Source organism: Osmerus mordax, chromosome 13 (genome assembly GCF_038355195.1).
Source record: "Osmerus mordax isolate fOsmMor3 chromosome 13, fOsmMor3.pri, whole genome shotgun sequence".
NCBI lineage: Eukaryota > Metazoa > Chordata > Actinopteri > Osmeriformes > Osmeridae > Osmerus > Osmerus mordax.
Window position 1 is genome coordinate 8667948 of NC_090062.1, and position 14149 is coordinate 8682096.

Consider the following 14149-nt stretch of genomic DNA (forward strand, 5'->3'; position numbering starts at 1 on the left):
TGAAAGGCCAATTAAAATATTAGCATTGTATACATTTTGGGTAATTATTTTATGATAACCTTTGTGTATGAAAGTGGTGTTCCCAAAACATGTGATGTGTTCATTCTTCATGAGAGTATGTTTCAGGTGATTTTCTAGTGACATTATTTGCAATACACAACGGTATATGTATTATTTACAATACAACTCTGAGTACATGCCTGGTGGAGAGGCATTGGAGAAGCAATGAATGCAATTGTCAGTCCACATGTGTCTTATGATACAAAATCACAAATTTACTTCATGGTAGTATTGTGGCCATCCAAAACACATACTTTGAAATTTCAAAATTGCAGGTTTAAAACCTTGCCAACATAATCCAGCCTAACATAACCCTAATCATAAATGTAACCGTTCGTCAACATTATAGGTTTAAATCTTGCACTAAATCTAAAGAATCATAATAGTATTCTTTTTAACCTAAATCTAATCAGAATCAGAATTTGGTTTATTCACCATGTAAGTTCACACAAACAAAGAATTTACGGTGGCAGGAAGGTGCCTACAATAAACATATACGGATCTTAAATAAAAAATGCAACACTTTAAATATAACTATTCATCAACATGACTATACTCTGAAGCCAAACAAGACTATTCAGTTGGATTTAAACTGAACAGGATTTAAATTATTCTGAACACTGAATAATTTTATGAATAAACATACATACATATTTACCCAAACAAAATTGCAGAGAAGAGTGTAAACAGTATATTGCCAAATATTATTGCCATCTTACATGTTTCTGATACCAATACATTAAACCACTGAATCTCAAAGTGACACTGTCACTGTCTACAATCCTTCTTGGCATAACATGGATTGCTGAATGCTTAGTGCTGCAACTAAAAGTTGTCAAGCATAATTGCTCCAATTGCGATGTTAAAAAACATCAATAACAATCCCAAATACTAGATCACATTTATGTGCATGTAAGGAAACACACATGGTGCTTTAGTTATTTCCATTTTACTCATGCTCACTGAACTTGTTTGCGGTCGGTACGATAAAATTAGCCTATGGGTGACAAGGTCCTGGAGCCTGTGTCCACTCAGGCGGTGCATCAACCATCTCATTTAACCTTTGAAAGGCCTTTGATAGGAAACAGGTTCATTTTGACCTCCTTTCAACCCCTTCAAGATAGGGAAGGGGGTCTCATTAAATATCTCATTAAAGCAAATCGTATGGAATTATTTTCTTTTGTAGTGTGGCATGACATTGTCCTTGGTCCTGTAAGGTGAATCTGATTACATTGCTCTCAAGAGTTTGAATGCACTGACCACATGAATCTATGTCCAAGGAGACATTATTAAATGTTAAAAATGACAAAATGTTAATGTCCAAGGGCATTGAATTGTCATTGTAATGCCAATGTCTATAATTAGTGTGAAATTATTCCGAAATTTGATTCAGGTTGTAGATCATACTGTCAGTTAGCTTCATAGGATACCAAGTTCCCTACGTTTGCAGGTTTAGTCAACAGGGCACTCAATTATGTAGAAGCTTTTATGCCATTATAAACAGCAATGTCTAGCCATATGTTAAGTCATGTGCATTCATTAACAAAAGTGTGGTGCACATGTTATTGCAGTTGCTCAGGGAAAATGTTGCTATTTAATGTATAGTATAAGTATGCATCTGTTCAGACAGTGGAAGGCACAACATGGATTAGCAATTCAGCCCTGGAGTTTTTGAGGATACCACTTCCTATAAAAAGCATAAAGCCTATGCACTAGCTCTTGAAATGTCCGCTCAGTATCATTAAAATAATGATTGGGTTACAATGTTAATCAAAGCCACAGTAGAGACAATGAGACAATTGAGCTACGTTACAATGATGTGTGGTTATGTTTAGTATCCATCAAGTCGATAAAAATGACAAAGACGTCATACAATACCTTACTAATTGTCAATGTATTCAAATGCAGATTAATATGAAGAATTTGAAAGGTCCTTTTCCATTCAACCAATCAAATTTATAGTGCCTTCTAAAAATAATCCGACCCTTTCACTTTTTTTGCTAAATTGATTGCAGATGATTTCGAAAGGCACACATCTATCTGTAACGACAGATACTAGACAAGAGAACTCAAAGGCGGAGACAGAGTTCATTAAAAAAAATCTTTACGTAGCAAAAGGTGTGGTACACTGGAATGCAGTCATTAGTACAAGCATATAATCCAACAAGAAGAAGACAAGGCAACGTCCAGGAACAGAGTAGAGTTTGGTAACAGTCCAAAGCAAACAAACCTTAAAGGGTAGGAAGAAGGCAGAGTCCTGGAGACAAAGCAGGGTTCATTAAGTAGTGAGACACTAGGAATAAATGTTGGGACCCTAGACACAAAGGTACTAAGATCCACTTGCACTGAGGGGCAGAAAAACCGCCCTTCCCAGGCTAAATGCCCTGGGAAGGAACAGGGGAAACTAATCAGGGCGGTAAAGACAATCACACAGGTGGGACCCACACACACAGGGAAGAAAGTGGAGAATGGCTCTACCAGGACCATTTATAGTGTACACAGGACCACCATCAGTGACCCAGGGGGCGGGGACCGTGACTTCCGGTTCCAGGTCAGAGAACGGGGCGTCAGGCAACCATAGACGCACTGAAAGGGGGGAGAGACCAGTGGCTGACCCAGGCAGTGTGTTGTGGGCATACTCTACCTTTTCAGGTTGGGGAGACCACTGAAACTTCACATTAAAGGAGGTCAGTACATGCAATGGAGCAGCAATAGTGCTGTAATTACAGATAACCCTTTCATATACATATTATTTTTTAAATGAAATTTTGGATTTGTTTATGATTCTTGGGCATGTGCTACTCTGCCACAGCAAACTTATGCTTGATCCATTTGGACGCTGGCTTCAGAAACAATCATTGGAAAGTGACAGTGGGAACATGAAACTCACCTTTCTCTGCTTTTACAAATAGCTTGTTGAGGAGAAGGTGCTGAAGCACTAGACGGATGTGCTGTATGTGAGTTTTTTCATTTGGGGAGTAAATGAGGATACAGTCCAGGTAAACAAAGACAAACTGATTAAGACAATTTCTAAAGACTTTATTCACCAGAGACTGAAACACAGCTGGGAGATTTGTGAGACCAAAGGACTTTATGAGGTACTCAACCCACTGGGAGCATAGAATGCAGTCTTACACTCACTCACCCCCCTCCCCTACCTTTCCTAGATTGTAAGCATTTCCAAGAATGAGTTTAGTGAAGATCTTAGCACCCTGCAGTTATTCAAATACCGAATAGATGAGAGGTAATGGGTACCTGTTCTTGATGGTGATTTCATTTACCCCATGATGATTGCTACAGGCTGTAACATGTTGTCTTTCTCCTCAAAAAAGAAACCAACCCCAGCAGCAGAAGAAGATGGGCGAACACTACCAGTTGCTGGTGAGGAATTTCATTAAATTCCATTTCAAAGATATATTCACTGTGGGGAAAAGTAATAATGATGAAATATCTTAGGGATATACATTTCCCTAATTAGATAAGACTATATAGTAATAGTGTTTCAATAACTACAATAAAGCATGGGTCACATTCTCAAAAACATCTGCTGCTGCTTTCAAAATACATAAAAAAAATACATCCTGATGGGCCCAAAGATCATACTGGGGATTGAAAGATCTTAAATGGACTGTAGTCACTGGGGAGGAAATGTGATTTCTGATGGACAGTGTGTGTGTGATTGAGATGGGGATTATCTATCTTTCTGTGCAAACATGTAGACTGTGTAAGTGCATGCCTGTGTGTACGTATGTGACCTTGGGTAGAGTGCTTGAGTTTTCTGTCCTGTCTGTGAAACGCCAGGGAAATAAATACAACGGCTCTACTGTAGCTTAAAGCTTCGACAGACATCTAGAAGTAAGGAAGGGGTCAAGGACTACCATCTAGTATTCAAGAAATTATCAAACAATTCAAGGCATTGCAACAGATATCCAACCAGGGCCTCAGTTAAAGCCCCTAACCATGCCATAGCCTGTAGGAATGTTTTCAAATACCTAGGAAATAAATATCTTATTAATTATTGATCCACAGTCCAGCAATGCATTATTCATGCCTTGTTATCCGTGCATATTTTATTTGACTTCCCATGGAGGTAGGTGCTTCGCAAATAACTATGTTTTATGTTTATGTACAGCATTTTCTTTTAATCAGGGTACATTCTTCTCTTCACAATACATACACCTGAATGTCAATACATTTACTATTTTCCTATAGCTTACATTTATCAACTATTCATGTCTAAGATGAAATTGTCAATTGAACAGTTTTACCTTCCACCACAATAATCTAAGACTTAAGTTATCATTATTCTTTAACTTTTTTAGATAGTCACAGATACATATTTTTTTTGCTTTTCCCAGAAGTATTTTCCAAATCAAAGGGATTCTGTGAGAATGGGTTCACAGCTAAGTCGGCCTTCATACTAAACGTGGGACATTACAAATGAAGTGTCAACCCCCTTCATATCTATGTACAGGGCTGTGTGACTGAGATGCACTTTCAAAGGTACAGTGCAGAAAGTGGACATCTGTTATTGATTTAGTACTATCCATAATTTAATCACTCCACTGGGCTCAAGCTTAATGCAGCAGGATCCATGACAACTGAGAAGCGTAACTTCATTGTTCAGGAGCACAAATGTTGGAATTCACTTTGAAGTTATACAACATAGCTCTGCAAACGAGGGAATTTAGCAGGTTTTTTCTTTATCCTTGGCACTCTTTGTGGCTGTTGCAAGCCTTTTCCTCTCCATGGATCTGTTTCAGTGATCTATTACTTTTCTAAGCCATCCACCGCATCTCCTCAGTAGATGGCTTGGGAAGGGGGTGGAAATCGATCTGTAATTCAGTTACCACGCAGATCAAAGCTCACACTGACTGGGGAGGATGGGTCCCACCCATCAGGTCAGAGCATTTTTCATAGAGACTGATCAATAGATGGAGGAAGTGTTCGTGAAGGGACATACAGAGCCCCATGACAGCCTCCTTCGACATGAAAAATCTCATGATATGAAAATCTTTCCCTGTCCAACCTTGCTGTTTTTGCCCCTGGTGCAATCACTGTCAAAGACAGGGATTTAAAGACTGTAATTGGAGATGTTCCAATAACAACATCCCAACAGAGGCATGATTTGAAAAGTCAGATAAATGAAGGAAAGGAACATCTCTGTTAGAATCAATGTTCCGACCTTGATGTGTTGCAGAAAATACCAGATATTAACAGCAACATTATTTGTCTTTATAACAACACATCACTAAACCATAAAAAGCTAAGTGTGTGATATATTTTTCAGGTTTGTATAATCAAACATAGTTCAAACAGTTAGTACTGGCACAGTTAGTGTGCATTTCTCAACAAAAACCATTAACTACGTGTTCATATATTTTTGATCATTATTTTGACTGTTAAAGCAAGCCATTTGTGTCCCTCCACAATACAGGTAGAAGCCTTCATCAAGTTATCTGAATGTCCAGAAATGAGCCATTCTCTTAACCAGCTGGAAGGAGAGTTATTCCTTGTGAAAGCCAACCCGGAATGACAGTGATGGAATTCATTAATCATCATCAGCCTGCAGGCATGTGACGTGACCCACCAATATGCTTGCTGTGAATTCTGCTTGACTGTGTGCCAAACACCCCTGCCTCCATGGCAACATTATGATTAGTGGCATGCTCAGAGAAAGATACCAACTGCTTAATGATCAAATTCCTGCCTCCGATGTTTATCTTTTCTGTCTATCTGTTTTAAATCTGATACAGTCATTTCCTGGGTTGCTTTAACTTGTGATGCCTTCCTCAGAAACATGTTTTTGGCTTTCAAAGTAGAATATATACTGGGATCTGGTAAATTAGTCTGGTAATTGGTATTTTTTAATCCAGAAAAAAGCAGAAAACGACATGGAGCAAATCATAGAACATGAAGAAGAAACAGCTATCTCTACTCACCAACTGGTATAGCTGCAGGAAGAAGGGTAAAGTAAAAGTTGGGTAAGGCATGCATGAGTTCTTATGATTTCCCTCCCTATTACTGATGTAATATATACTACAGTAGTACATTACAGAATTTCAAGATGTTGCATAGATGGGTAACTGCAATTGTCCTTGACAGCATGAAAACAGGACACCTTACTTATCTGCCACACATAAACTATGTAAAAGCCCACATTATGCAAACATTTTTACTATTAGTCTGTAATGAAGCATTATTGCAAACTTCAAGTTGCAACTTCAAGTTGACAAAATTCCCAAGGTATTGGATTACATTCATGCAGAGCTGGTGTCATATGTATGACTTATCCCCACTCTTCAGACTTCTGGACTGAATACTTGAGCCATGTTCAATCAGCAAACATAACATAGTCAGAATGATTACATTTGTACATGTGTTTATTTTGTATCAGGGCTTACAAGTGCTTTATGCATCCACATTTTTGTATTCACACTGAATTGACCGTGCCCCAAGAAGGTGTTTTCAACAAAATGTGTTGACAGTTGTGCAAGGTAGGTTGGTCTAAAAATAGATAGACTACAATAGCTCAAGTCCAGCAATAGTCCACCCTGCGGCCCTCTGGTGGGTACCGGTATTGATCTATCTACCAAGAGCAGACAAGACAGTTTGAAAGACAGGAAGGTCATTGTCGGAGGTGTTGTTGATTGGTCTGTAAATTTACCACACATTCACACACACACACACACAAAATACATGCATGTGAAGTCCATATGCACACCCAATAGACTTCGACTTTGTAATGAGCTATTTCAATTAGCAATGGGCTTTTGCAGTCAAGTTAGTCTTCAACTATCAAGATAATGACTCCAAATCCAGCCCAGTAGCTTTAGAGTCACAATCTGGGGTTTGCATTTAAGATGGGGCAGATGGGGGTGGGATGGGGAATCAATTCATGAAGTCAGAGTCATGCCATGCCAATCAACCAACAAGAGTAACTTAATATCCCAGCATCCCTTTGCCTGTTGTGTGTAGAAGGGTATTGGGGAGAATTATTTTGAATACAGAATTCAGAGGTAGGTGAAATATTTGTGACACAGTGACCTGTCCTAATTAAATTGTGTCTCAAATCTTTCTATATGGGTCAAGGAGTTTTTTTCCCAGCTGCTGGAAGCATACATTCAAGAATTAAGTAGTAAGTCTGTCAGACCTCATGCAAGTTGTGGAACTGAACAGTTGGAAATGTATGTATTGGGAAGTCTAAAGCAGAAGTATAATGTAAATGCCCCTCTGACCATCCATGGCTGTCTCCTTCACTCAATTTATGTATAAAATGTGACATTAAATAATTTAAATAATAAATTATATTTTATTTTAGACTATGATTTATCAACAATATCTGACACTGGCAGTGTAGGTATAGTTCTCATACAGGCATATTGTTTGTTACATATTAAGGTTCTATGCTTTTAAGATGCAGATCATTGACACGGACAGTCAGTGGTTACTGTTTGTTTATAACTGCACACACTGTATACTGAAGCTAATATAAGGATGAGAAAATGACATTTGAAAACTTTGCGTTCCTGCTGTGAATCAAGTCTCCTGTATCTTGGGTTCATCTGGATCATCTTGTGAATTCTAGATACAGTAACTGAAACAGCTCCATGATGTTATTGCAAATAATGTAATTCTGACTGTCCAGGTATCTTCTACCATTCAGTGCATAGCTGCTGTCTGGCACTCGACCACAGCCTCTGGGGATGCGCATTAATTGATATCTTTCATCTATCTTGCATTATTAAGAATAACCACAGACCACTCAAACTCTAGCTTAGTATTCACATCCGCTTCACCCATAATTGTGTAGACTGAGTAAACAATGCTGTTTATTATCCCTCTATTTTTGTGAGAGACTCGAAGTCTGTAGAAAAGAATGGAGGCTGGCCAACAGAGTATTGAAAACACCTTGAGACTTGTCTCATCCTGTCTCTGGATTACAAAAACAATCCATCACTTCACACTTCAATTGCAAAGACAATCATAGCAAAACAACAAGATGGGTTAAAGATTCAGACAGAGTAGGCCCCTAAAAGTAATACATTTAACAGTTGGGTAAAGAAAATGTGGCTCTGGTGAGTAAATATATTGTAACTTTTCAATCCCTCCCTCTGTGTCATGGTGTTGATAAAATAAGCTCAAAGACTCAGCTCTCCACGTGAAAATCTATGTGGGGATTTTAAGTGAATCTACCATCTGTCACTGAAGCTGTCCTTTCCTTGACTAATTATTCATACACGCGTGCACAGACATGCTTATACACATGTGTTGAAACAAAATTATACACTGTATACATTCTCATACAAAGCTTCGCTCCCACACACCCTCAAAACATACACATTAGCCCTTCCAGCATCCCAGTATGATTTTCACTTCTCATCATCCCCAATGACAAGGAGACTTTGTTGTGCACCTTTATGTTGGTACTTGTGTTATCCCTGTTTTGTCAAAACTGTCACTGTAATTCCCACTCTCAGTGATACCTGCTGTTGACAGTTTCCAGATGCTGGGATAGACTGGAGGCACTGTGAATGCTATACTGTGTGAATGCTATCTACTAGTATCCAGGCAACGGATGCAGCAGGTGGAATCGCCATTTTATTCAGTGTAGAAGAAAGTGTTGGTGTTGGGTTTCAACTAAAAGGTATAGTGTTGGGCTATAGAATAGTATAGAATATTTCTAATATGTTGGGTACTATAAAAAGCTGATTACATAGGCATATTTATTGACACGGTTTCTGACACAAATGTAGAGGTTCTTAGAATGTTCCAATGTACTTTAACTACTTCTGTACTTGAGTTCTGTAAATGCTGATTCATTCTTTCATTCCTTACATTCCTCTCAAGACGATTTGCAGCTGCATAAATCAATTTTGTCTGCAGAACTCCATTCCTTATAATTAGGTCTAGGCCACTGATTTGACAAGATGATTTTACACAAGATCAGCTAATGGTTAATGGTTGATACCAGCCATTATGATGCATGCTGTGTCATGTAGTCAGTCATATTTCTGCCATACTCTTGTTGTAATTGAGGAAATGGAGTCGAGATTTTGTGTCAAAGAAGTCGAGTACATGTAAGTGGCTGTGGCTGTGGCCATAAGTGGGGTCATTACCAGTGCTCGTATTGCAAAAACATTTGTTTTCTTGTTTTCGTGTGTGTAAAAAAAGGCTATACAAGTCAAATTTGATTTGAACTTGCAATAGTGAACCGAAAACATTGTCATCACTGTTTGGAGATCTCTGGCATACAATTCAGTCCTGCCCCTCTTGATGGATTGATCACCCTTCCAGTTTTTTTCTTTTTAGCTTAACGAAAGAAAGACAAACAGTTGTGAGGCCACTATACATGACTGCACTAATATCTAACATTCATGAGCAAGAAAGGAAGAGAGAGGGTAAGAAATGTTGAAGGACAATCTGCTGAAACAGTGCAATTACATTTATTACACTCACTTTCTTTATGAATTATTTCTGGTCCATTATCATAATAACCCAAATTCACCTACTGAATTATTCAATGGCATATTCATTTAGAATTGTATTTAACAAATGTGTATTTGGTATTTATTTGAGATTTGATTTAATTACATTCTTAATTGATCTAATTATCAATACAAAAACAAATATCCATCTTTAATCTGCATGCATTGATTGTATTCTAGATAATTACAGGGTACATATCCATGATTATTAAGATGACAGCACAAAGATATTACTCAACATTTAGAGGAAAGCCTAAAAGATCCAGACTCACAATTTAAAATACTCATAGAGCAAATACATGCACGTTATTACATTATAAAATTGTGATCCTAAATGTTTTTAAGGTACAATGGTCAATACAGGTATAAATGTTAGTGACAAAATACTTATATATGTACATACTTCTGTGTTTTATTAATATATAATATTATATATAATATTATATATAATTTCTATGTAACCTGTTACTAGTAATGCCCCTACAGATGACAAAGTTACAAACATAGGGAATGTCTCATTTAATGGGCCACTGCCTGCTGGGGCCCCAGTGTCCTTCACCAGATGGTGCCCTTGGAACTAACCCAGAGGAAGGACAAAACTTCAACAGTGCAAACATTTTTTTCACACAGCACAATAAAGACTGAACACACTTTAGTACTTTTGTCAATTATTTGTCATAAGCTAAACAAACAGACGTAGAAATTGAAAATCCATTTGGAGATTTTTTTATGAAAATTAAGGTACTTTTTAGTCAAATACAACTCCAACCTGTTTCATGTGTGTACAGTGTACAGTAATTCAATTAAATGTTAAAGATAAATGAGTCAGCCTGTGGGAAAATACTGTACAGAAATTGTAAAATGGTGTAGGAGTGAGAAAGGCTTAGTGGTGAATAATGACAGTCAAAATTACGCGGAAAGGTGTTAAGTGGGCGTTAGGTACAGTACTTACTACTTCTGCATGGAACAGCACAGATTATGTTACAAGCAAGTTGCTGTCATGGAGAAATGAAATAATAATTATATTATTTTTAAAAGAATAGAAAAGAATAGAATAACATTTAATATCAGGATTTTTAAATATACACCTATGCATTCACCCTGCAGTCTCACTGCACCCAATTTTGGCTTGATTTCATGGTTAGAATATGCAGTGAAAGCTTCAACTCCTGGATATAGAATTCAAATTTCAAGCTGCATTAAGACAATGCATGACTTTCAGACACAGGCAGAGGGAATTGTTTTCGCTTAGTCCCTTTTATTCCCAACCCAAACAGTCAGTCCTCCAATTTACAAAAACAATATCATTTCTTGCCACTCAAGAAAAGTTCAACCGACTCAAAAAAGAGAGTGAAATCCCTGAGAGTGAGTGATACGTTTCCATGCTGAGCATACATTGATATTATGTCACTACAGGTCTGGCAGCGGGAAGCAACACTATAACTAAAAACTAACTGAAAGGTGTCTAAACCAATTATGCATTCATGAGTTATAGCTGGAGCTGAACCCATGGTTTATGTTGCATGTCATGGGGGAGTCAGATGGCTGAGCGGTTAGGAAATCCGGCTAGTGATCAGAAGGTTGCTGGTTCGATTCCTGGCTGTGCAAACCAAATGATGTTGTGTCCTTGGGCTTCAGTTCAGCTTCAGTGCAAATATTTTGAGAAATGGCACAGGAAATGACTGCAACAGTCAGCCATCTTATTACATTCCAGAGCAATACCAGCAGCATTTCAATTTTGGGAAACGTCAGCCAAACAAAAACATCTGATCATGGAAGACACGTTGATGAGCTCTACCTTGAAAGGAATCCTTTGGTTGCATTCCTTAAAGGTCACATTCAATGGACTATATTAAAGATTATAATCAGTACATGAGCCCCATGTGCCTTTGTGCTGTTAAAATGCTGAACATATGACAAAAACATAACAGCATTTATCCCACAGAGGAGTAAACTGGTTCCCTCAAGAATGTCTTGCTGTGCAGAGTGGCTCATCAAAGACTTCTGTGAATGAATGAACAGCAAAAAGGCAGATCCAATTTGAATACCAACTCTCCTCTATTACAGATGACCTCCCTGAACTGTTCATTCTGAGCTTGTTTATAAAATTAAATGAATCCCCATAGTTGGAGAAGAGAACGTGCTCATTATTATTATAATGCCCCATAAAGTCTTGTGTAAATGCTGAGTTGTGACTCATGAACCCTAATTACATGTGAACATAATTACATGCTGTTTAATTTTGAATGGGTGTCAATGGGAGGATGCCCCAAATGCAACACGCAAATTATGGGCATCTTATTAATATTTTTTTATGTCTTCTCTATTAAGCCCTAAACTTGAACCATAACCACATTTGCTACCATTTACATGTTTCCTGGCCCTTGGCCTCAGAAAGCCATCCATGGCCATAGGTAAACTCAAGGTGCTTCATGTTCTATGCATTTATTTGAAGTGTCCTGAAGGGCAAACAGTGAACATAGCGTTTTCATCACAACAGCAGTACTGTGTCACTGGCAGGATTGAACTGTATTAGCAACAACCACCTCTATTGACCTACATATTGACCTGGTGTGCATGTGGCAAAGTTTCAGCATTTAACATTGCGCTCCAGCAACCTGGAAGATCATCTGTGAGTTTGCGAGGGGGCACAAGGCCCTGAGATTTGTCAGAGGTTGGGCTAAACTGCCAAGTCACTGTAGTTCATGGGACTGATCCCATTAGTGAAGCAGTGTGGAATAAAAGCATCTCGGCGGTAAAATAGTGAGTCACCCTTCTCTCTTCTTCACTCACCCCCCACCCTCTATCCATCTCTCTCTTCATTTCCTGAATATCCGGTAGCAGCCTCCTTTCATCCTGTGCTTCTCTGTCATGCTGGATCCCATTCTCGCCAATATGACTCGATTTCCCTTTCTCCTTCTTGGTCTGTCATTCACGCCCCCCTCTCTTTCTTGCACTGTCACATGTTTTCTCCATCATGCTGTATCTCTATCTCCATCTTACTCATCTACTACCCCAGACGGAACAACGATGCGAGATGCCATGGCAGTGAGAGACCTCTTCTGCTCCACAGCACACGACACAAACCCATGCAAAGCACGTCTTCAGTGCAGAACATGTCTGATACTCACCAAGACCAAGTTTCTCTGCTATGCACAAAGACAACAAGAGGATCAGCCTTTATCTTCGATTGCTATGATGGAGATTGGGACAAATGGGGTCAAATGTTCAATTATCTATAAATGTAAGTAATATTTGTGTAGCAAATGTTACCTCCTGTGTGGCAAGGGAATGTCATTATTTATTTTTTATGTAAAGATTTTTTACTTTTGTGAAATTAATATAATTACATGATTACGTATTGGCTGTGAAAGGGAGTCCAAGTATTTACTTATCCAATCACCAGACATCAGATAACAGTGGCCATAGACAACCTGGAATAATGATATATTCAGGTTTGACTGGGCCTGAAGGCTACGATCTTAAAGTCAGCATAACTGTGACATTACTTAATCATTAAAAGCAGCTCTGTACAATATATAATATAACTTGCTAGCGCTATAAATGTAACCTTAAATATATTTAAACTTTCTACTAGACAAAGAGGATAAATGGGACTGAAAGGCAAAGCACTTTATTGAATATGATCTAACACACTCAATACATAATAATATTTCCTGATACACAACGTACTCAATTGTGTACTTTGAAATGCCTATCTTAAATGTATCTCTCTTGTCCTCCTCTATGCCTATCTTGTAGAGTGCCGACATACCTTTGTAACACCATGTTTGAGATATTTCAATGGCTTTTTCTTGCGCAAGGCGGGCATGAAATGTCACTTTTCCTCCAAAGAACCCCAAAATAGGTCAGTCATCCACCTGGTAGATCAAAGACACCCCTGAATATCTATCTGATGGAAGAAAACCTCTTTTATCTCCCTGGGAGCTTATTGGTAGTTCTGTCAGAGCATTTGCTATTCTGATTTCCTTATAACGATAAGAGTACCCAGATCACTGCAGCTGGTGCTACGACTTGTCCTCTGGATTCACCTGTCTATGTCTATCTAGAGGTAATACAAAATCATCTAACAGAAAAGAGATTGAATTTCTCTTTTGATTTTATAATATTCTACGGTTGCTACAGATTAAGTGATCAAATAAAATTTTATTTGTATAGCCTTTTTTGCATGCAATGTTACAAAAGGCTTCAAGGTGGTATGTCTGATACAGCACATATAAACACCAGGTGGTTAAAAGGAAAGCTTGTCTAAATGTAATTATAACCCTAGATAAGGTTTTAAAGGCAGGGTAGGTACGTTTTGCGAACCTAACAATCCTTTCGCAAGAGTACGAAAGGATTGAAAACAAAATATCCCAAAGCCACTCCTCCAAAACACATGAACGCGCTGCCTGAGTACTGACAGTATATAGGTAGGTAGACAGACAAGTAACCTGTCCAATCATTGAATTCAGTCTGAATGCCGTCCAATCGTAAGTGCCTGTTCGACCTTAATGAATGGTTGTGTTTACAGTCCTGCGACCCCAATGGATATCAGATTGATTCTCTTTTTACTATCAAACCTTTAGATTTATTGGTTG